This window comes from Adiantum capillus-veneris, chromosome 30 (assembly GCF_014529385.1).
Source record: "Adiantum capillus-veneris isolate H3 chromosome 30, ASM1452938v2, whole genome shotgun sequence".
In the NCBI taxonomy this organism is placed as follows: Eukaryota; Viridiplantae; Streptophyta; class Polypodiopsida; order Polypodiales; family Pteridaceae; genus Adiantum; species Adiantum capillus-veneris.
Genome location: NC_140960.1, coordinates 104,990,140 through 105,015,236, shown reverse-complemented (window position 1 = coordinate 105,015,236; position 25,097 = coordinate 104,990,140).

The following is a 25,097-nucleotide window of genomic DNA, read 5'->3' as shown; positions in this document are numbered from 1 at the left end:
GTTTCTCTCTCTCTCTCTCTCTCTCTCTCTCTCTCTCTCTAAATTAATTTTCATGGTCGATTCGCACAATGTGGTTTGTAATCATAAGATTTTCTCTTTAATTTGCAATAATTTAGTATTTTTTAATAAATTTGAATCATCATTTAATATATATATAGGGTTAACACTCATTATATAATAACTATGTTACTATGGTGTACAATCATTTCGTAAGATTCTTAATTTATAATTTTGTCATACAGATATGGCAGACACGAAGCTAGCGAAACATCAATGAAATTTCATCTCCGAAGTGATTGTGAGACACTTCCATTACTCGTCAGAGGCAGAGATTAGGCGTTGTTTAAACCCTGTCGCTCCGGAGCATTTTTATCAGCTTACAGAGACTCTAACCAAGTCTGTGTTTGAGTAGCTCCAGGCAGAGTTTGCACCAGCTATTTTTGACATAGCCCTCCTGACATCAGGTGCTTTAGTAAACATGGTCAAACAAACCATTGGACAGATCATGAAAACCTTTCAAGAACTAAAAAATCCTGCAATTACTTCCTTGCCAAACATAGCTGAGCGCATACATCTTGTGCAACAGCTTTACACGAAGTTCAAGAGCAAGGAAAAGTTAGAAAGAGCAGCAAAGCGTGCAAGAGTGGAAGCCAGCTCTTCTGAAGCTGCTGTTGAACCAGAAATCATTCTTAGAATAGAGCCTGCAACGTCATTCGTTGCTACATTAGACCTCTCTCAACTACCACCTATTTTACACCTTTTACCCGACACAACCGTCTTCAATATCCAAGCTCCACAGCTAGGAGAGGGAACATGGGCACATGTGAAGCGTGTGGGTGTCACACATCCCGCTTTCAAAGATCAAGTGTATGCTGCAAAAGTGTTCAAAGTACACTTACATGGGCCCACCATGGAGCAACAGGTCAAAGACGAAGCAACAATTTTGGATATTTCACATCGAGGTATTGTCTACCCTCTTGCCATGGTAGCCACGTGGAGCGACCAATGCTCATTTCACGATTTTGGAATGGCGGCCATGTGGAGCAATGGATCAAATAATGCACTGCAGATGGCAGCCAACCTGTCATCCGCGATTATGTACTCACTGTAGGAACAGTAGAGCTATTCTAGGAGAATATTTTGCAGATCATCAATGCTCTCCTCCAAACTCTAAAGTATATACATTCGCATAACTACCTCCACAATGATCTACACTCTCGGAATATGATGCTGCATTTTGGCGAAAAAGGTGTTTATGCCGGCATTGTGGATTGGGGTTCATGCACCAAAACAAATACCACAGCCGGTTTTCCTCCTCTACGCGATATGCAGATAGAAACTAGAAAACAATATGAGAGAGATTATCCATGGGCAGCCCCCGAATGTATATCTATTAATCCTCCCTCCTGGACCAAAGCTATGGATATTTATTCCATGTGTCATACATGTAAACGCATTTTGAAGTGCTTACCAGAGCCCCAAGAACAAAGCAAAAGACATTTTTTGAGTAATGTACTTGCTCATCTTGAAACCGGCAAGCGCCTAAACCCCAAAACCGGGCCTAACGCTTTTGACCTCTCCTTATGTCTAAATGGTGCCCATAGAGTGGGTTACAACATTGTAATGACATCTGGCTTACGACCAACTGATGATTAATGAAAACACAAGTCTCATGATTTCATCATTGTTTTACTTTTGGTGTCAGATTTAATTGTATGTTTAATTGAACAAAATATCTATGTTTGTCATTTGATATACTGTCCAATGTCAAATTAATTGAATGGGTATTTAAAAGTAATGACATGTTCACCTAATATGCAGATATGGAAGAAGAACTCAACCACGCTGAAGCTCAGGCAATTTTTAAAGAAGAACAAGTTAGATGTGGACAAGCAGATCTTTCTACTATTGCGAACATTGAAGAAGATGAATCTGAGCTGCAAGGCGAACCACTAACCCTTAAAGAGTGCAAAAAGATTTTCCCTAATCACTTTGTATGCCATCAACTATTTCAAATAAGTGGCAATGCAAAAGATACAGCTCCGTTAAAGCTCTCTGATTTGCAACATAAAGTACTGGCACGTGTATTGCTGCAAAGGTTTATACGACAAGAGAGATGCCTACCAACTAGCAATTTACTTTATCCAACAATGCTATGTTCGATATTTTTTGCTGAAGAGAGTGGATTGGTCAGATTGTCCAGGCACCGCTGGCGTTGGACGTGGATGCATTGCAAAAAAGGTGGCAGCACGCAATGCAAATAATCCAATGTCTCCTCGCAAGCATCCTATTGTTTTACTTCCTGAAGAGTCAGAAACACTGACTGAATTATCCAGCCAAGGAGAAACACCGGACATGCTTCGTGGCCGTATTCTTGAGCTTGAAATAGAGTTAAGTGATGCACAAGCAAAGCTTCAACGATATGAATCATTGTATGGACCTTTTCCAGATGATACTACCACTTCACATAAAGATGGTGCTCAACCATCCCCTGAGCTAGGAATTACAGATTTTACCATAGACCAGCTTATAGCAAATCTATCAAACTCATAATTCACTCACAAGCTTTTTGTAATCTCAAAATTATATCAAACTCTTTTCGATTGCGTAATTTCCTAGAACCTTGTTGTAATTTCAAACCTACATCGACTTTATGTAATTGTTATTCGACAAGATATTATCGGCAATTTATATTTGTGTGTGAGTAAATACCACTTTCTTTCATCATATGCAAAAACTTGTTAAGTATTACAATGGTACTCCCCCAAATCATCTCCATCTTCAAAAACTGCAACCATATCATCTACTTCGTCCATATCTGAGCATTCTGAAACTATCTCCCATTCCATATCATCTTCATCATCAACTTCTGCAAAAATAGCTTCATGCGTTTGGAAGACTCCATATTGCTTTTGAGCGTCTCTAGTTGCAATGTTTTGAGGCTTATAAATAAGTCTCATATTGCAAAAAACATACACCAAATCAGCAGTCCGTTTAGTATGAAGTCTATTTCGCTTTTTCGTGTGCACAAAGTCGAATGCAACTACTAATGAAAATCTAACTGCAATGTGTTGCAACTCCACTTTCTCTCCACCATACTCCTTCCACCATAAAGGTGCACTTTTTTTGCCAATGGCATCTATATGCCACGGATCCTGAAACATACCAGTTCTGTTGGCATAATCTACTCGCTTATGAAATGTTGTTTTTCCATCTTCGTGCCCTAAGAGTTGGGAGCACACTGTTTTGAAGTCGGACATAACTTCTTTGTTGGCAGATTGTTGATGCATTTGAAACTTAGGATCCAATACAAAAGCCGCACCATGCAATGGCGTATGCAACTGCACCCAACGCTTGTTAACAATTGTAATCATGGTAGCTTTATCCTTTGCACGAAAACTGACATTTTCTCTTAGCTTGTGTATAGCCTCTGACATATACCAGTAGACCCGACCAAAAATAAAAGAATCTGTGTCAACTACTCTCAAAAGATCTACAAATGGCTTAGACACAGTTACTATTCTTTCTACATTACCCCAAAAGACTGGCGAGTTTACTATTTGTGCACATCGACCAGCTGCTTCCTGATAACTTGGATACTTGCTAAGCCATCCATCCCATCTTCTGTCTACTAAGGTTTCCATCAATGCAGGCTTCAACTCTTGCAAAGCAGCAAGAACATAGTATGTCGTAGCAAACCTTGTTGCGCAAAACATTTGCAGAGCTTTATTTGGTGACTTGGTTCGAAAAAGAGCATACAAAAATTGATGCTCTTTAATGAATTTCACCACATGATTTGCATCCAATAAAGTTTGCTTCACACATGCCATTTTACCAATATCTTTTAAAAGCAAATTGAAAGTGTGAGCTGCACAAGGTACCCAAGAAATCTCCGGATACTTGACTTGAATAGCTCTTCCTGCTCCTTTGTAGTTGGCCGCATTATCTGTGACAGTAGCAGTCACATTCTTTGGTCCACCTGCCTTTGCAATTGCACGCTCATACACCCCTGCTAGGTAGGTGATAGTCTTCTCTTTCAATGAGATGTCAATTGCTTCCACGAACATAGCCCCTCTAGGGTTAATAAGCATTACATTGATTAAAGGTTTTTTCTCACAGTTAGTCCATCCATCCAATGTTATGGTGCATCCATATGCTGGAACAAACTCTAGGACTGTGCGTTTGAGAATGGCTTCAGTACTGTCTTTGACTTTATCAAGATATTCAGTTCGCATCTTGTTATAGTCAGGAAGCACAAATCCTTTTTTGGCTGTACTCATCAAAGCATCTTGAAATATTGGATTGCGCATAACATTGAACGATATGCCACACGCAACAAATGCTTCTGTCCATTTTAAATGCAACTCAAGCAACCATTGTTTACCTAATGCTTCAGACATTGTCTGTCCATTGGATGACGCTCTGCCGGATTTGCTTGTGCTAGGAACTCCTCCTGATGTAGAAGCATGTCCATGAAGAGGGTTCAATTGAGAACTTTGATCATTTACTTGAGTGGTACACACCTCTTCTGTTGCCTCATTGCATACAGATGGTTCAATATTCGCATGAATATCTTAAGAAACATCACCTTTATGTTTAGCTGCAAGAATCAACTTTACTTTGCGAGAATACATGGCAAATTTTTCATGAATATCTTTTGGTGGTGCCCCGCACTTTTCAACATTGCAAGGGACTTTAAACAAATGCTCTTTAATTCTGGTTGCATTACCACTGAACTCGTGGCCACAAGATTTACATTTAAGTCGAGATGTATTTCTCCCAGCTTTCAACTCATGCACATAACTCCACTCTTGTCCTTTCACCATGATGCACAAAAATAGTTTGCTAGTAAAAACAAAGTCAATGATCATTTTTATAATCAAAATCAATTAAAACATTAAATTAATTTAACTAACAATGATTGAACAAAGTTAAAATAATTAAAAACAATGATTGAACAAAAATACAATAATAAAAAACAATACCATTGGATTACATATAAATTGCATCGATTTATCTAAAGTGCAAGCTTGTATCTTTAACACATTACGATAATCAATAATTACAATTAAATCAAGTATTAAAATGATTATCATTATAAATTACTATACATACAAGAGCTATAAGTGACATTTTTAAATGTCAAAACGATAATCACTTACAATACTTGATAATTATCGTATCTATGTAAAGTGTGAACAAAAAGTTCTTACACTTTACCATAGATTTTTAAGCGATTATCTATCTACAATGCGAGCATATGTATGCTCTCACACAGTACGATAGATTTTGCAGTCCAAATAAAGATAAGAGAATATCATTATTTTTGGACATGTTTTTCCTAAATTTTTACTCTAGTGAGAGCATAGCAGTGTGAATAGCTCTACACAAAACGTAAAAAAATAATTTTGTTTCATTATATTCATTTTGAAGTGAGAGAAAATCTCTACACATCAAAATCGAACTTTAAATTACATAAAATTAATTTTTATGTAATTATATTTTTAAACTAATTATCTCATGTGAGAGTACACTCTACACACAACGATAATATCTTACTTTTTTTCTATTAGTCACTTTCAAATGTCAATTAATTGAACACATTGACAAGTGATTCTTATAATTACAGTTTGTATCAGGTGAGAGATTAAACTCTTCACAAAATACAAACTTTCAACTATTTACTAAGTTTTTCAAAACATATTCATATATTTGAATCACAAAACTTAAAATTCTATTGAATTTTAATTTTTATTGCATTCAAATTGTTTTATTTTTTTACAAATTACATGTTTTGATCGTTTGGTGAGAGTACTCACATGGAAAACACTGACTTTGAAAGATGGTAAGAGACCTTTCGCGTGTTGCTATATATACTAACATATTCGATCGTTATAATTTTAGATCGAAAATACTTTCGATCGAAAAGTTTTTCAATCGAAAAATTAAGAAGTTATACGATTGGCCGTTTCTACTGATGTGGCACCGTATAATACGGTCGTATAATTTAGATAAACGAATAATACGCCCATTATTCGCGTATTATACGTCTCCCGAATAACGAATAATGCAACTTAGCTTAAAAGTTGTATGAACTAGTGGGTAAGCTCAAGGATACATTGAGATAAAAATTTCAAGAGTTTGCAAAAACTCATATTATTTACTTTTTCTTAACAGTTTAGGCCAAATTAAGTTTTGACTTGACTCAAAGGCTTAAAATAGCTCATGAAAAGACTGTCCAATGAAAAAGTTCAAAAAAGTGTTCATTTTAGACCTAAAGTAAATAATCACGATTATTTACTTTCTGCTCAAAATTGACCCAGGTTGATACTTGAGACTCTATGCATGTGCACAAACAACTTTTGTAAACCAAATTGACCAAAAACTGGGTAAAAACTAAGTTTTGTACTGACTTTTGGGAACTTGAGTGTAAATTGGGAAAAATTTTATTCAAAGTCAATGAAACTTGATTCATAGGCTTATATTGATGTGATAGACATGTGTACATGCTCACTTGACCAAAAAGATGCAAAAATTTGCTAGAAGTAAATAATCACGATTATTTACATATGTCCCATTTTTCAACTTTTTTGACCAAGTTAGCAGCTTTACCATGTTGTAATAAGCCCACAAATCAAATTTGGTAAGATTTGGATCATTGGATTAAAAATTGTGGCCAAATTTGTAAAGTCAGTTCTGCAAATACGAAAGTGATGACCATTTGAACCAAAAATGGTCCAAACTTGATAAAACTTGGTTAGGGAGCTTAAGTTGAGATACTTAATAGATCTGTGTCAAGATTGGGACAAAAACTTACAAAAAAAACAGCTGAAGTAAATAATTGCGATTATTTACATCTACTACAAAAATTGATATTCTTGCACATTTGAGTATACCACAAGGTCAAGTATATCAAGTAGACCACACAAATCAATTTTGGTGAAATTTGGATCACAAAAATGAGACTTAAGCGAGATTCTTGAAAATCGAGTCTGCGGACACGAAACAGTTAATAAACTTGAACAAATTTTGTCCAAACTTAGTGAAAATTGTTTATGGACCTTAACAGGTTGTATACTTGTCAAATCAAGCCAAAAAGTGTAAAAATTTGAGAAAACTAAATAATCGTGATTATTTACTACTGCTACATAGAGACACCATGTTTTACTTTTGAACTTGTACAGTGTTATACCAACATAATACAAGGCCACTAGGCAATTTTGGGTTCAATCGGATTCAAATAAGTACATGTTCACTCAGTTTTTAGGTTGCAGATTAGTCCTTTGGTTTTTTGTAAAAGTAGAATCTGAAAGTCTCAACTACTGACTCACATAGCTCGATTTCAAGTGATACACATAGACCAATCACAATAGTTAGAAAAAGCTATATAGTCTTTGTGAAAGAATAGCTAACTTGATCAAAATTGATACAGGAATCAGGTTGATGACAAGGAACTTACAGCTTGACAGAAGTTGCAATCAAGTCAAGTGGAAGAAATTGACAACAAGTCAATCCGACGGTAAGTACTCTATCCATGGCTTCACAAGTCTATATGAACCTTAGATCTGGTCACATACTAGGAAACCAAGGCATATTTGGAGAAACCTCCATTAGAGTATCCACCGAAGAGAGTGTTAATCGAGGCGAGCACTTGGACACTATCCTGGAAGAAGTCTCAAACACTTTCTCAGAATTAACATCTGAAACGTCTTCCTATTCGACTCACTCAAAATCCGAAACGACAGTGCGTTATAAGCATATACTCTCTTTTTGTAAGACTAATCGCCATGGAGCTCAGCTTTACCTGGATCATAACGAAGAGTATGCTATTCACAATGATGAGCATGGTATAGAGTTCGAAGAGAAATCGAGGGCAAACAAACAAGGAAAAATGTACATGGATAGAAACGGAACTCAGTATTTACAAGTTGAAAACCCTGACGTGATAGCCAAGTGGGGGTCAGAGGTAAATACCATAATTCCAGATATGGCAGCAAAAGAAGGACCACCAACTTTAGAATTCGAGGGATACGATCAAGTTGATTTAAAGCCTTTGAAACGGCTCAGTACGGATAATCCTAGGATCGGAGTCTATTGTTGGGAGGATATAAATGTAAAATATCTCGTATGGACTTCGCATGCCAAATTAGAACAACTAACACCCATGAAGATCATCTATATCTTCAAGATCAAAGATAAGGGTTCAACAGATCTACCAACCTACTTGTTTAGGGATTTTTATAACAAAAACTTTGTTATGATGACTCCTGAGAAGGTGGAACAAACCAAATACCAAGGGTACTCCATAAGGGATTGGATATTGGGCTAAGGACCATAAAATATTCCAAGAGATGACCTCCACGAGAGAACTTTTGAGAGTAATGTTAAGAAACCAGAAACCACTTCATCACGAAGAAAACCGAGTGACACTAAAGCGAGTCCAGGGCTACATGAGTCACTATTTCCAACAGACTGGTTTGAAGGACTCGAAATAGGATCAATTGCTAGGAGACCGAGAGCTGAACCAAATAGACGTGTCAGACCAGCCGATTTTCAGAAATGGGTCAAAAAATATAGTGGATCCGGGGATCCGTACGACCACTTAGAAAGTTTTAAGCAAGTGCTAAGAGCATAACACATATTCGATTTCCATACTCAATTCGAGGGGTTTGGAATGACATTAGAAGGAAAAGCATTGATATGGTTCCAAAACATTCCACATAGGTCAATCATGGACCTAAATACATTAGCTGCTTGTTCCAAAACGGGGATCAAACACAATACGGTAGATCAAATCTACAGCTTTAAACGATTTGTAGCTGCTTGTTCCAAAACGGGGATCAAACACAATACGGTAGATCAAATCTACAGCTTTAAACAGATACAAGGTGAGTCTGTTAGGGATTGTGCAACTTGAATGAAATAATACATTGCAAGGTGTCCAGAGCTAGAGATACTTGCAGAAGAAAGACTAGTATCATTATTTCTAGAGGGACTGCTAAACAAAGAACTTGATGCTATACTGTATAGCAAGAAGCATACAACCCTAAAAGAGTGTGTGTTAGATGCTATTTTCAATGAAGAAGATGTCCCTAAGGATAACCAAAGTAAGAAAATAGCATCCACCAAACCAGCACAAGTGGGAACGGCTACTGCAGCACCGCTTTCATCCATAGAAGATATTCTCAAAAGGATGAATGACATGATGAATAACATGAAAAAAACACCTCTGAGGGGACCAGGACAAGGGATACCTCAACAAGGACAACCAATCAGGCCGCAAAAACGGTTTGTAATCGAGGGTAAATGGACCAACCATGACACCAATGAGTGCTATTACTGACCAAAGTATGATGGGAATGTTCAATACGTGCCTATGAGGCCACAAGGACAATCCATGTACAGATATCAACATAATATGGCCCCGGCTCAAATACCACCAGTGGGTATGAAAAGACCTCAACCCGTGTTGAGTCAACAACCTCCATATCCAAGACATAGTGCAGTTCCTATAAAGTACATGCATCCAGAAGGAGTCATGATGAACAAGCACTACTGCCTGTTACACCGTATGCTGAGCGTAGTCCATCTAAGGTAATGGTAGAAGGAGATTTGTATAATTCACAACCACCACCAATGGAAGAACCTGTGACTTATACTACACTAGATCTTTCACCAATGTACTATGTAGCTAATCAAGGTGTTAGACCTCCAATGGTAAGACCCATGATTAAGCCAACAACTGGAAACTGTCATAATTGTGGTGCAGATGATCATTGAAAAAATGAATTCCCAGAGCCTGACAACAACCTCAAGCCAGTTGAAGCTTATTGCATACAATGTTGCAAAAAAAGAGGACATTTCCTAGAGGATTGTTCAAAAAATCCTTTAAACAAGGGTAAAACAGTAGTGAACGTAGTTCAAGTGATACCTAGTAGCTCTTGTAAGAGTGAACCGATTGTTCCAATCAAGGTAATCACAAGAGCCCAGGCTAAGAAAAAGAAACATAACTCCTTTGATGATTCAAAAAATACAAAAATTTCCTCTCGAAAGACCAAAAGAAGCAGAAACAAAAGGTATGAGATGAGAAAATAGAAATAAAGGGCTGAAATCGAGGACAAAGCAAAGAATCTATTCCAGGAAAATGTGAAAGAAACTGGAAGCAAAATCAAGGAAACCACCGTGAACTCTGGAGGATCAGTTTTGGTTGACAAAATTTTTTAGCATATTAATGTAGCCTTGGAATCTTACCAAGCGGGACTTAAAGCAGGCCAAAACATGGAAAATGAATGGAAAAACTATCCTTCTCCAGACATGAAGCAACTAAGCTTGAAGCTTATCAAATTTGGTAAGAATCACGCAATAGATGCTGGAAAAACAAAAACCCAAGCTCAAGAGTATGGAAAAACCTTTTGAGCTTATGGTAAGAGCCAATAAAGAAAAATCCGAAGTGGTGGTAGAACCCCACCTTGAAACAAAAGAGTTAGAACTTATAGTGCCAGATAGCGAAGATGCCTTAGATGGAATTCTATTCGTAGAAGAAGACTGGTCAGGACACATGGGAAAAAGTTAGAGAGATCAATGATGGGAGCCTAACTTTAAAGTCAGCAACTATAGAGGAAGTTTGGTTAGACAAACTACCTCCTGATATGGACATGGATGTACAATCCTTGTATGGGGATTGCGGATCTGAAGCTTCAAGAATGTCTAAACCATTGACCTTGAAAACACTATCCTCTTACTTGGGAGATAACGAAGATGAATCCATAGTGTGTAAAACCACTCAGATAAAGAGAGCGGAACAAACCCTAGAAGTAGAAAACATCCATTATTCATGTCTACACCCATCCAATGCACTCTTAATTTAGGAGAACTGTTAAAAATCAGACTATATCTATGGAATGATCTACAGAGAACTCTAGAAAGGGTGGGAATAACGGCGCTAATCACAAAAAATTTGGGAAAATTGAAACATGAAATGGATAACAAGGAGATTTGATATGTTCCAATGAACAAAGTCGCAGAATACTACGAAGGGGAAGAAGGAAACACAATCCTTCCAGTGAAATATAATGACATAGAAACCATGGCAATAATGGATAGTGGGGCAGTCATAGCCATAGCCACAAAAGTAGTATGGGAATCCTGGGGACAACCAACCATTAGACAAACTCAAATGAAATTGCAATTGGCTGATGGACACATCAAAAGACCCTTAGGACTGCTTGAAAAAGTGATAGTTAATTCCTGTGGGATTAAATATCAACACACTTTTGTCATAGTAGACTTTGTAAAGAAACTCAATTACGAAATCATATTGGGAAGACCGTTCCTGCGATAAGTACAACTCATCCAAGATTGCGGAAACAATTATCTGTACTTGAAGCAAGTTGGATCAATAACAAGGGTTAATCTAAAATATCACACTTATAGAGATTTCATGAAAACGCCCATACAAGAATTTTATTCAGTATCTTTGGTTGAAACTAAGCTTCCCTCTTGGTTGAACAAAGACACTCTTATTTGGATGTGCGGAGCTTCAGAAAACGGGAGCTTAAAATGAGAAGAATGTATCTTAGAAAGGGATGGCACAAACAAAACCTATGTACCTGAACCCTTTCCAGAGCATTTGTTTGAGCCATTTGAGTGGACTCAAATTTTAGCGGCAATGGATATGTATGTGTAAACATGTCTATGCCTACTCAATTTTGCAATGAGGATGGCTACGACATAATTCCCATCCAAATGACCTCAACCCTTCACATTGAAGACAAAGTTCTGGAACCCAAGGACTTGATGAAAGCTCAACAAGTCTTTTCAGACCTCTACTATGATGCAATATATGAGTTAGAAGAACACCCAGCTACCTCAGATGATTCGGGGTCAGAAAAAGAACATGTGAGAGCCAAGATACTTGTGAAAGGAGGGGAGGAAATTTTTTTTGACTTTCCTAAATTTTTTTTGACTTTCCTGACCAAAAATCGAGAAGATAGAAATGGTATAGACGAAAAAGAGACACTAGAAATTTAAAAGCTAGACCTATGCTATCAGTCTCCAGTAGAACACAGTTCCTGATGCAGATAGATGCACATGATTGTGTGAAGGACAAAATCACTAGTATATATCCTTGAAATGAAAATCCAAAAATTTCAAAAACAATGAGAAAAACGAGAAAGGGAACTCAAGCAAAACCTAAAAACCAGGACAAGGATTTAACCATGACACAAGTTGAACGAAAAAAGAAATATCAAGAGTTGAAAAAATCTCTAAAAGAGATATATACAACTGAAATGGAAATCACTGAAGGGGATGGTAAAGATGTAATGAGTGCTCCATCCCATTACAAGAAATATAGATCAAAACATCATAGTCAAACAACCTGCCAAAGAATTATGAAAACAGGGAGTCCTATGAAGGACATGAAAACGCAAAAAAGATAGATTTGGCCGAACCAGGAGAAGAGCTTAGACCATCCTACATTTCAAATGACCTTACAAAAGAAGAAGCAGAGCTTTTATTAAGCTTACTGAAGGAATATTGAGATATCTTTGCTTGGTCTTATAAGGATCTCAAGGGTGTTGACCCAGAAATCTGTCAACATACCATGCCCATGAGAGATGATGCGAAACCAAGTAGACAAAGGCCATACACATATAATGGAACATTTCCCAAAAAGATCAAAGAAGGGATTGAAAAGCTAAAGGAGTCCAAATTCATCTATGAAATTGAACACACAAATTGGGTGTCTCCAATTGTGGAAGTACCCAAGAAAAATAGAAAATTATGAGTGTGTGTCAACCTCAAGAAAGTGAATGCAGCTACCATTAGAGACAACTTTCCTCTTCCAATCACTGAGCATGTTTTGTAACGCGTTTCAGGAAAAGAATCTTACAGTTTTTAGATGGCTTTTTGGGATACAATCAACTTTTGGTTGATCCCAAAGACCAGCATAAAACTGCCTTTGCAACGGAATGGGGTATTTTTGCCTATCGGGTTATTCCTGTTGGGTTAACTAATGCTTCTGCCACCTTTCAAAGATTGATGAGCCATGCTTTTAAAGAATATCTTAGAAATTTTTGGAAATATATATGGATGATCTATGTGTACATTCATCAAACCGGCCTGATTATTTTGAATACCTCAAAAAGGTATTCGAAAAATATAGACTTTATATTCTTAAATCCTGAGAAGTTCACATTCATGGGTAGACAAGGAAAAATTCTTGGACATATAGTGTATAAAAATGGCATAGCTACTGACATGGATAAAATTCATGTTATTGCTGATTTGCCTAGAATGACAATACTCAAGGGGGTTCAAGCCTTCATGGAACATTGTGGATATTACAGACGGTTCATTTACATATACGCTATAATTGCAAAACCCATGTACATCTTGATTACACACTTTGAATGGACTAATGACTCTGAATAATTCTTCATGAAGCTTAATCTAGCTCTCACTTCCACTCCAATATTGAAAGCACCAGATTCAAATAAGATATTCCACATACATGTAGATGCGTCCAATTTTGCCATCGGATGTAAACTATCTCAACTAGGAGACGAGAAAATTGATTTTCCTATTTCTTATGCTAGCCGACAGTTGAATATGGTAGAAAAGAACTATACCACCACCGAGAGGGAAGGACTAGGAATGATCTATGTCGGAAAAATGTATTGATATTACCTATTAGCTAACAAATTTGTGCTCTTTGTGGACCACCAAGCCTTATTGTACTTGGTCAACAAGCCATGCAACACAGGCAGGATAGTGAGATGTTTCATCATTCTTCTGGAATTTAATTTCACTGTAGCTGTAAAAAAGGTCACTACCATGAAAGAGCAGATCATTTGTCAATGATTGTTTCAGGAGAATCACCTAAAGGAGTAGATGAAGATCTACCAGATGCATATCTGTTCTCCGTGGAAATGATACCTCGATGGTCAAAAAACATGATATCATTGATGACCATAGCTCAAGTGGATTCGCAAATACCACTTCCTATTACTATCGGATTAGTTGAGCAATCGGCTATGTATCAATTACTAGCTGGAAGGCTATACAAAAGAAATCAAGATGGAATATTTATTTTAAGCATTAATCCTAAGAAGAAAACCGAATACCTAGGTCAAGCACATATTACCATAGTAGGACTTCACTTTGTGGAAGATCAAACTATGCAACGGATTTTGAGACTTGGAGTATTTTGGCCAACTATGAGAAGTGGTGTTCATCTTTTGTAAAAAATGGTCCTCAATGTCAAAAACATACTGCATGTAACATTGTTCCAAATGTCGCATGTTCCTAAGTGGAGTAACTATCTAGTTACTTACTTATCAAGCCAAACATTTCCTAAGGATATGAGTATACGACGTCAAAGAGCAATTGAAATTGAAACAAGAGATTATGTTGTTATTGGAAACAAATTGTATCGGAGAGGTAAATAATAAAGATAAGCACATGCGTCTGTGTGCAAATGAAGATGAATATATTCCCATCATAGAACAAGCACATGCTGGATTAGTTGGAGGTTACTTTTCTAGTGAGACCACCACAAGAGAAATCTTAATGGGAGTCATATGGCAACGCTTTTCGCAGATGCCAAAGAATATGTTTGAAGATGTGATTCTTGTCAACGAGCAAAAATTCCAACCCGTGTAGATAGCATGCCCTTAAGACCAATGATGGGGGCTAGAGCTTTCGCAAAATGGGGTATAGATTTTGTTGGGCCAGTGCTTATAGAACCCAAGTCCAATATATCATTGTAGCTATGGACTATTTGACCAAGTGGACTGAGGCTAAAGCAATGCAAAAGAATGATGCCAGAACCACCGCAGCATTCTTATATGAGTATGTGTTCACAAGATATGGACTACCAATAGAAATAGTCAGTAATAGGGGAACTCATTTCCTTAATGAGGTAATCGAGTATCTGCTTAACGAATTTATGGTCATCCATAATAAATGAGCTCCCTATCACCCACAAGAAAACGGATAAGCTGAGCATATGAATAAAACTCTTAGCTCAATATTCACCATACTGGTTAGTTCAAGAAGGACATATTGGGAAATGAATCTCCATGCAACTCTATGGACTTATCGAGTTTCATTCAAAACAGCTTTAAGTACTACACCCTTTAACCTTATTTATGACCTTGATGTCATACTGCCAATAGAATTTCTATTTCCGACACTAAGGGTACCTAGGGATCTTGAGTGGGCTAGACATGAATTGTCAGAGAGACTTGAAGATTTAGAAAAGCTAGATGAGCAAAGGCTAGCTGTTATAGCTCATATCTATGCACAAAAGCAAAAACAGAAACAGTTTTTTGATTCCCATCTAATCACAAAAATCTTCAAAAAAGGGGACTTGGTTTTAGTCTATTCCCTTAAACAACACATTCCCAAGTTTAAGAAAAAGCGGAACGGACAGTTTGTCATTGAAGATGTATCTCCAAGTGGAGCAGTTAAGTGGTCCACCCTAGATGGTGAACCAATGGCTAATTGGATTAGTGGACGTCGCTTAAAGAAGTACAATTTGCCACTAACCAATAAATTGCTACAAAGAATGCATGCAGCTAAACAAAGAAAGGTAAAACGACAATCGGTTATTGATGAAGCCCAAGAAGAAGCTTGACTTTGAGTACTCGACTTCGAGTACTCAAAAGGAAAGTTTCTCTCAAGAATCAACAAATACCTATTCCCATCAACACTCTGTCATCTGAAACCAGATGACCGACAATGGAAATTACAAAAAGATGTAGTGTCAACAGATGATGAATGGTTAGATGGAATGGACCTTCGCATCAAAGTATAGTTGAACAATCATAGCACAAATGCATTGGTCGACACAGGAGCTCGAGTAAATGCAGTCAGTTATTCCATGTACAAGAAAGCAACAAGTCAGTCTTTGACAGCCAGAATAGTGACTATCAAAGGATGCAACAAGAACCCAACACCAACATTGGGAGCAGTCAACTTAAATGTGATAGTACATGGATGTTCATGTCCTCATCAGTTTGTATGTTTACCAGATGAACACATGAATGAAATGATGATTCTTGTAATCTCATGGATGCGGACGTACAAGGAAGTACCAGATTGGGATACCAATCAGCTCAAACTATCACCTAAAGGCGGACAACTCATTGTTCCAATTGCACAAAGCAAGGACGAATGGAAAGGGAGTTACCAGCAGATCAAACCACAAAGCAATCAATTTTCTCCATCCTATCGATAAGCAAATGCTACAAGTAGCATACAAGGAGTTAGGAAAATTTGGGTACCAAAAGCACAGCTTAAGGACAATCCGATTCAAATCTTGGTGCCCAAAACATCATCGACAGTACTAAAGACAGTTCCAAGATTCAAAACACAAAGAGGAGCATCTCTGAGGAAGGAACCTAGCACAAAATGGATTTGGAAGAAAAAGGAGCACTTATCTTCTCCGTAAACTGTAAAACCGATCAATCAATGGAGAGTAACGTCTCAGAACACTCCACCACACATTTCTGTACAAAGCGAACCAAGATATCAATGGCGGGACAAAGCTCAACAAAAACCATTATTGATACCGACAGCTCAGGAAATCAGTGTACCAAAGCATCCTGATGGTACAATCCAGTAAAGAGCACACAAGCTACAAGATTTTCTCTTTGGAACACAGCATCAGAAAACCTCGATTTTCGAAACCCTTGAGTTAATTACTCAAGACCCAACTCTTGCACATCATAATGGTTTTAATTGCATTGATCTTCAAAGCATGGTAGAGACAACGAAGGCTATGCATAGACACAATTGTTCAACCCATGCACACAGTCGTCGCGGAGTACGCCATCTAGGAGGGGTGGAAGGGAACTACGTAATTAAGGGCAATGTTTGAAGAGGGAGAAAAAAGTTCGATGTTAACGTGTGATTTTTGCAAAATTATCTAATAATGCCCTTATAAGTCATCCACAGGGGAATTTAACTGATAAAATCTCCCCAATGAGTATAAATAGTGTATATACTATCAAAAAATAGTTTTTTTTTGTTATTTTTTTATCATTTTTCTTGATAATGGGACTTAAAAATGGAGAAATCCAACAAAAATAAATAAAGCTATGTTTTCTAATGGATTTTCTTAATTATTGGATTTTCACTTTGCTTTTTTAGCGCATTTTGTTATTTTCCTTGATTTTTTCAATAAACAAGTCAAAAATTAATAATAAATAGCAAATGAGCTCAAATGGAAAAATTAAAGATACACTGATGATCAAAAGTACAAGGCGGACATGCATAAAAAATTTCAATCAAATCGGCAGATGGAAGCGAGAAGTCTAAATTAAGCGCTAGACCTACTTTTGCAGAATTCTTGCAGAATAAGTTACAAAAATCTGATTGGGGAAATTTTTGAGTTTAACATAGATTTCATGGCCTAGTAGGACTAACAGGGGAATTTGAGGAAAAATGGTTCGGGAAGTTTGAATATAGATACCCAAGGTAGTCTAAAATCACCTCAGTTCTACTTGTCGCCTTTGGAGAGAGAGATTTTCGACCTTCTTCGCGCGCATTTTCTGGAGTCCACAGTTGCCTATTTTCAGTGCCGTCTCACACGAGGCATGAGGGATATGTTCTATACTTATCAATGATCCATTTTGTACGTCTGGTAGCTAGTCTAAACCCCAAGCAAAAAACCCTAGAATTCGAGCAGTGCACGAAGAACTACGACCAAAAATTGACCATAGCGGCCTGTCAGCTCAGCCAAATCAGATAAGACTTGAACTATAGCATGTCCTTAGATGATATAACACTTCTATATCAATAGTTGACCATTTAGCAAGGGTCAAGGGGGGTCCCAAGTAGGAAAGCTAGGTTTTTGGCAGATGCCAAAATTGGATTCTGCCTCCACATACAGCTTATCAACTGGGTCCATACACAATGTATATGGTTGGTTTCATAAAATCAATCAAGGCAAGCCCTCTAAAAGATGAAAACCGCTCGAAGTCTACAAAGCATCAAATTTGACATACGAAGTCAAACTGACTCCTCCAAATGGGCCAAAATTGGACGAGTTGCTTCAGGACTATGTAGTGGACAAGTCCATAGCCTCAAAAGTGACTAACCAACTCCACAGGCCATGTAGTCCCAAAAATCGGTGATTTTGGACTCAACAAAGCACAATCCAAAGAACAGCTTAAGAAGAACAACACAACGGTTTTCACAGGTAGATTTAATAGTGACGAAGGACATCAGGTAGAACTACAGCTACTGCCAAAAGAGGTCTATGATGTCGTGGCAAATCCAGAAGCAAAAGAAGCTAACAAAAGGCTTGGACTCAGAGAGTTCTACGACCAAGAGCCATGTGGTGTAGACTTCCAAAAATCCTATGAGCTTTTGGCTACAATAAAAGAAGATGGAACAGCCCAAATTACTGACCAGCAAGGGAAGAAAGTAGAAGTGATCATTACGAAAAGAAATAGTGGCTGAAGCCCTAAAGTTTTCGGACAGAGGGATGACGATGAGAGCTAGAGATAGAAAGATAGCAGGTACCCTCACCAAGGAAACTGTTGCGGTAATTTGCTGATCTCATCCAGAAACAAGTGGAAGAACCAGCACGGTTATATCACCAACACTTCCACTTTCTATCAAAGAGACCGCCAAGGTACACAACACCCAATCATGCAGTTGCGGCTATATTCACACAAGTGTTAAAGTCGACAACCAAGCAACCCATCGATCACGCACAATATGTGCTATCCACACTGAAGGGTACAAAGAAAGAGGGCTAGATAACCTATCTGAGAGCACCTGAGGTACTTACAAGAACAACATACCATGTTATCGACATGGCAGATAATTTGTCCCCTGCCCCATATCAGAACACATGGATTGTATCTGCAGAGCCATCCCCTCGAGCCACAAGGTCCACAAAAAGATCTTACAAATTCGATGACGAATCTGTCAAGAGCTCTCCTGAAGAACATAGCAGCGAAAGCGCGGACAATGAGGAAATAAGAGCCCGGATTGACAAGATGAAAATAAAAGCAGTGGATGCACATCAAGAGAAGCCTCAACAGAAAAGGGCAAGGTTTGAAAGAGAGAAGCATAGCTATGAAAGAAGCCACCAAGCTGCAGGAGAAGACCTTGAAAAGTGGATTCCTAAAGAAATAAAGTGACCTAGAACAAAGCACCCTACAAGGAAAGAGGCAGAGGACCCCACTGAATTTTTGGAACGCATGTACATTGAAGCAGAAGCATTAAAGCTAAAAAAATCTTAAGAAGCAGAGAGAAAAGCTAGAGAATATGAGGTCGAGCAAGAAAGACAAGCTGAAGAAACACAACAAAGTGAATCCCATCACAAGCAAAGTGATATGTCTCCCAGACCATCATCACTTGTTACGGAACAACAAGACCACCCCATGTCAAGCCCTCCACCATCCCCAACAGTTAGGAAACTAAAGAAAAAGAGCTTGAATCGAAAGAAGCAGCAGAATTTAAACAACATGCAGCAACTACCTCCAAGCAATCCAAAGCAAAAGAGCCCGAACCACAGGAAGCAACAAGTTTTGAGAAACTTAAAGGCACAAGAAACAGAGGCCACACCATCTACAACCACCCAACAGGAAACTACCAAGGCATCCACGAAGCCTCAAGAAGACAAAGTAGTAGAAGCAACCACACAGTCTCAAACAGAATTAGAACCCTGCCGCCACCACAGCTAGTAACTTGCTACACTCCCACCAAAGAAACCACACACAGAGACTGATGAAACATCAAGGCAGCTCGCAAAGAACAAATATTGGTAGACAAATGATGAAGTTATTCTGCAAGTTAATGAATATCCAAAGCAGATGCAAGAGATAGCAGAAAAATTGCAATCAGTAGCACTTAGCCACAGTGCTAAGGCTAGAGAGTTGGAGATGGTGATAGACGCTCTTCAAGGAGAGCTAGAGGACAGATTGAATGTCATCACCGCTGTAGAGACAAATTCAAGAGCTGAAAGCTGAAGCTAAACAACACCAGCTAGCCAGAGGAAAGCAACAAAATGAAATGGAAGAACTAGATGAACTTCTCACGAGTTATCAGATGCCTGCAAAACAAAAGACGAACAACTAGCAGAGGTTACCAACGAACTCTTAACTAAAACTCTGTCAGTTCAAAAGATCCAAGTACAGCTCGATGTGGCGAATGCTTCACTACAATATTCAACGCAGAGGATCAATGATCAGGCAACCTTCTTGCGACAGATAAGAGAAAATCCTGCAGTAGCCTCGATCAAAGGTACAGACGAAGTGTATAAAGCACTCGAGAAAAAGAATAAAGATCTTGAGCTAGAGCAGTCACACAATGCAGAGACCTTGCATTAATGCGGATACAAAGAGAAGAAGAGCTGATCAAGGAGATAGCAAAGCTCAAGAGAGTTAATCAGCTATTGCGAGATGGACATCAAGCGATGCAGGAAGAAGCAGGTACATCAAAACAACCCCACATTGATATTCCATCAGTCTCTTTCGTTGATATGGAAACATAGCCGATAGAAGGGCCAGGCGGAGAAGATAACTTTTAGGTACCATTAACAGAATCCAATGAAGTTCTAGTGGTCCAGTTGTCAAAAGCTGAAGAAGATGCACTTAAGGAGAAGGTTTCCCACGAGACGGATGAGCAATGGAAAGCAGCGATGGATTGGGAGTTGAGAGTTCTTCATTTTGTCAATGTTACTCAACTCACTCCCAACCAAATTAATGCACAATGCCATCAGCAATCACTGCCATATCCCTGGATCAAGGTATAGCTGCTATAGTTTAAGGAATGACTATAAAAAGACATTCAAGCAAAAGGCGCAAATGAAGTCCACCCCAAGTGGAGAAAGAGTTGGCTGAACAAGAATCTTAGATACTTGATTCTGTTCACAAGAGCACTTGCGGCACTTCAAAAAGACCCGACTTTTTGTCATGTACCAAGAGTAAGGACGTGGCAAGCACACGAGGCAACGACAAAGAAGTGGTCTACATGGCTGAATTATCCGATATTGCCAGCTCCAAAAAAGGGAACGCAGACAGAGGAATACATGGTGAAAACCCTAACGCACGCCATGGCATTCTTCAAAAGTCTCCGTGATCTCTCATGTACTATGCTCTACAAAATTTGTTGAATGCTGCTCACATGCATTGAAGCCTTTCATGAGCCAGAGCAAGGAGGAGCACCGTGGATGTCCTTCCTCGAGGGAAAAAAGGGTCTATGCTACGACCTCAACGGCTAGCCTTCTGAAGAAGTCCTTTATGGCTTCTACGCCCGGCTGCTACATGTTCTTTCCATCTCAAAATATGTTGGCGTTTGAGGAAGCGTTCTATACAGGGTTTTTCACTTGGCAAACGAACTTTTTTGGGCCAGTGATGAGCAACTTGACTTCCAGATTCGTAGGCTACTCTGCCATTGAGCTAAAGAACAGAGTCATTATGCAATTTTTGCAGGTTCCAGACAAATAAAGAAAGATCAGATATGAAAAAGCTTTACACGCACTTAAAGATTGCCTCGCCAGTCATCAACCCAAAGATTATTTTAGCGCATAAAGTTGTGTCAAGGGATGACACGGGCGAGGAGGGGGGAATGTTAGCAGCAAGCTAACTCGGATATCATTTTTCGGAGCTCTCATTGTAAAAACATTTATTATTTTGATGAATCGAGAATATTGTAACTCCTATTTTCTGGATAAACTTTGTAATTGATGAGACAGGGCTAAAACCTTCCAGATTGTATCAACCTGTCCTTAGTTACAGCTCCTAGATTTTTAGTTTTGACCACCAAAAACCTTGGCTAAGGTATAAAAGCCAATTTTTGTAAGTTATTTAAACGTTTTTTGGATAATGAAATACACAGCGTGAGCTAACGGCGCTCACTTCTCTCCTTCTTGCGCTTCCTACTCCCTCCCCGGTTGTCACATTGCAGTCACCTTTGTTGCGTTGCAACCGCAGGTAAGAGCTCTAGAGGAATTTACACTTCAAAATAAAAAACTAAGCATAGGCGGGGTATTGGGGCATCATTGCTAAGCATTTAGATGCATTCTGGGTCGAAAACGACTAGGTTAAAAATTCACTGTTGTTAATAATCGTATTGCACTTGACCTAAAGTGAGATTTAAGACCATAAGTATGTGTACTTATGTCTTATAAACATGTCCTAAAAATTTCGTTACGTTTGGATGTCATTTGATGTTGTAATGGATGTGATTTATTTGTCCATGAGCAATTGGCTTTTGGTGATTTTAGTCAATTGAGTGTAGCTTGAGTTAGATGCAAGTTGTTTGTTGTTTTCCAAGAGATTGACGACCTCTTGTAGCCTCTATACACTAGTCGAGTCAGTTTCGTCCCATGGATTGACAATTTAATCATGGTTCTTGCTACATAAGCAATAAGATAGGAGTAAAGTTAGACACTTGTCCCACAATTCCTCACGGAATGGAGCATACTCGCTTACGCATCTACAAGCTAATCCTGGCGATAAGTGTATCAAACGATGTCTGTTTTTTACGTGCAAGTAGTCATTAGAGTCGTGGAGACATAAGCTACGCATCAGTACTCATAGATTTCAGTTTTGGGAACTTCCAGAATTCAGCTCTGTTTTTATACACATTTTTTTGCAGATGGATTTAGAGCTAGGATTTTGAGTGTAGAGGCTTTGGGACCGGTGTATCCTAGTGAGGGGATGGTGTTCCATAAGTTTTGTACGATTCTGGTATGGTTTAGTGACTTTCCTTCCGTTGTGTGTATGTAGGTTGAGTGGTGTAGTTGCGAGCAGTGAGATTCTAGGTTTTGGTTTAGTTGGCCTTTTAGAGTGTTGTATGTGTAGGATGTTCTCAGCCTGACAAGATAAAGATATTTACTATGTGTGCCTATCGTGCCACATGTGTCCTCGATTGACATTATGTTGATCTAGGTTGTGTTGCATGCACTTTATGGGTGGTGTGATTCTCTCCCGCAAAAGGTTTGCTCATATTCAATTCCACAAGAAGTAAAAACTACTTTTTCTAGAAATCCTAACGTTATCGTACAAGTGACTGGTGTCAAAAAAATGTCTATCAACCCTTTTGAATCGATGACTTTGTTGGGAGACAGTCTCTGTAATGGGACTGCAACAACATCTGACTTGGCCTCTATTCTCCCGTAGTATAGGATGGTAGTGTTCTTAGCGAATGAGGTTGATTTTACATAGACTATACAGATCCTTTGTCTCCTCAGTACGATACCACTTCTAGATTTATTTGATATCTAGCCTCAAATTCCTTTATTGGTGGAAGAGACACTCCTCTTCCATCACCCGTCCAGTTTACTCGTCTGCTTATCTCACTTGCTTCATTGGCCGCTCTCACTTGTTTCCACAATTTGTCAAGATCGTCTATTTCTTTACAACTCTCAGGTATAGCTATGTGAAATACCTTTGAAGAGTTATTTGTGGTACTCAACACTATCCTTGGTTCTAATGTTGGGTCCTTGAGCTTTTGTATGTGCTCGTAGCTAGAATCTAGATCTTTTTGTTCCTAGCTTGGTGGGATTACTAGTATAGGTGGGACAGGGATCACACCCTCAGGTTTTTAAGGTTGTGGTCTAGTTCCGTATATGGATTTGTCATCCATCTCTGTTCTTGATTTTGGTTGTTTTTGAGCCGTGTTTCATAGGATTTTAGGAGGGCGTCTAAATTCTCATTAACCTTCTCAACCAACCTCTAAACTAGCACTTGTTCTCGGTTTCTCATCTATGGATCCTTCTTCTAGAGGTTGAGATGTCGGCAAAAGAGAAGGTGCAACCATTTCCTCATGTTCTCTTATCTTCTCTTCAGCTTGGGTAAGCTTCTCACCCATGGACTTTTGCTCTTGTTCCTTAGGTGCTTTCATCCTAGCCTTTCTAGCTTTCCAACTGTTCAGTTTGCTCTTGGTTTTTTTATGAGGTGCGTCTGTGGTCTTTGAATCACCCGTCTTTGGACTCGCGTCAATTTCCTTTTTCTCAGTCTCTAGGTTCTCTTCAGCTTTCTTTTGAGTGTGCGCTCTCGTAACTACATGAACTGATACGACATTTTCATTTTCTGAGCTACTGGGTAGCTGAGCAATTCATGGGACATTCCTTGTGATCTTTATGACTCGGTTTGGTTTTTTGGACAATCGGGGATCAAGTGAATGAAACCACAATCTAGACAATAGACATTTACTTGAGTGATCTCCTTATGAGGACATTGTTTGACCAAGTGGTTTTTATGGCTCTTGTGACAATCTATCTCTGGTTCAGAAGCTTCTTCTTGCAATTCCTCTTGGCTATAAACAGGTTTTGACCTTGCTAAGCCTCTATTATAAATGTACCGCAATGTCCTTTTGTCCATCTCATACCTTCTTTCTTCATGTCGAAATGCAAGAGGTGGAGGTTGTATCGGCCTCATCACTCCATGTGTTTCTCTCATCTTCTGTCGCTTCGAAGGGCAGTTATAATACATTGTAGTTGGTACTAGTGCTTGTTTATTAGATTCTTCCATCATTGGCGTGTATCTCATGTCTATAGGAATTCTAGCACTTGGCAGTAGAGGTTGTTGTCCTAAGACATGTTATTTCCTTGAAACTCATACTAGACCTGGCGCATTCCCCATAGAGTATCTAGATGGAATAGGTGCTATTGGAATAGGTTGTACATAACTCTCCTTAGCATATTCCATGCCATAGTAACACTCTTCCCTCGTATGGTTTGTCCATTTTCTCTCAACTTCGCACCATAGAGGTTCTTGGAGGTCAGATTTGACTAGAGGAGAAAGTCTATGAGCTAATCCTTCTATAAGCTTCATTTTCTCACTAGATACCTATGGCTTTAATGTGGGTTGGATTCTTGGTGAATCACTCCTCTGAGAAGATGTGTCACTCTCACTCTCAGTATCATGTCTTCTCAAGGTTCTGCCCTGATTTGGATAGGAGTAAGTTATAATGGGTTGTAGAAGGCGAGGATAGTCCCAATAGGCGAGAACCTCTCCTTAGAAGTCCGACTACCGGGAATTGCTACACCGACAGTAATTACAGCAATTAGTACAATAACTTTGTTAGCCTATAAATAGGACCCGCTACAATGTCTCAAGGGCTTTTTG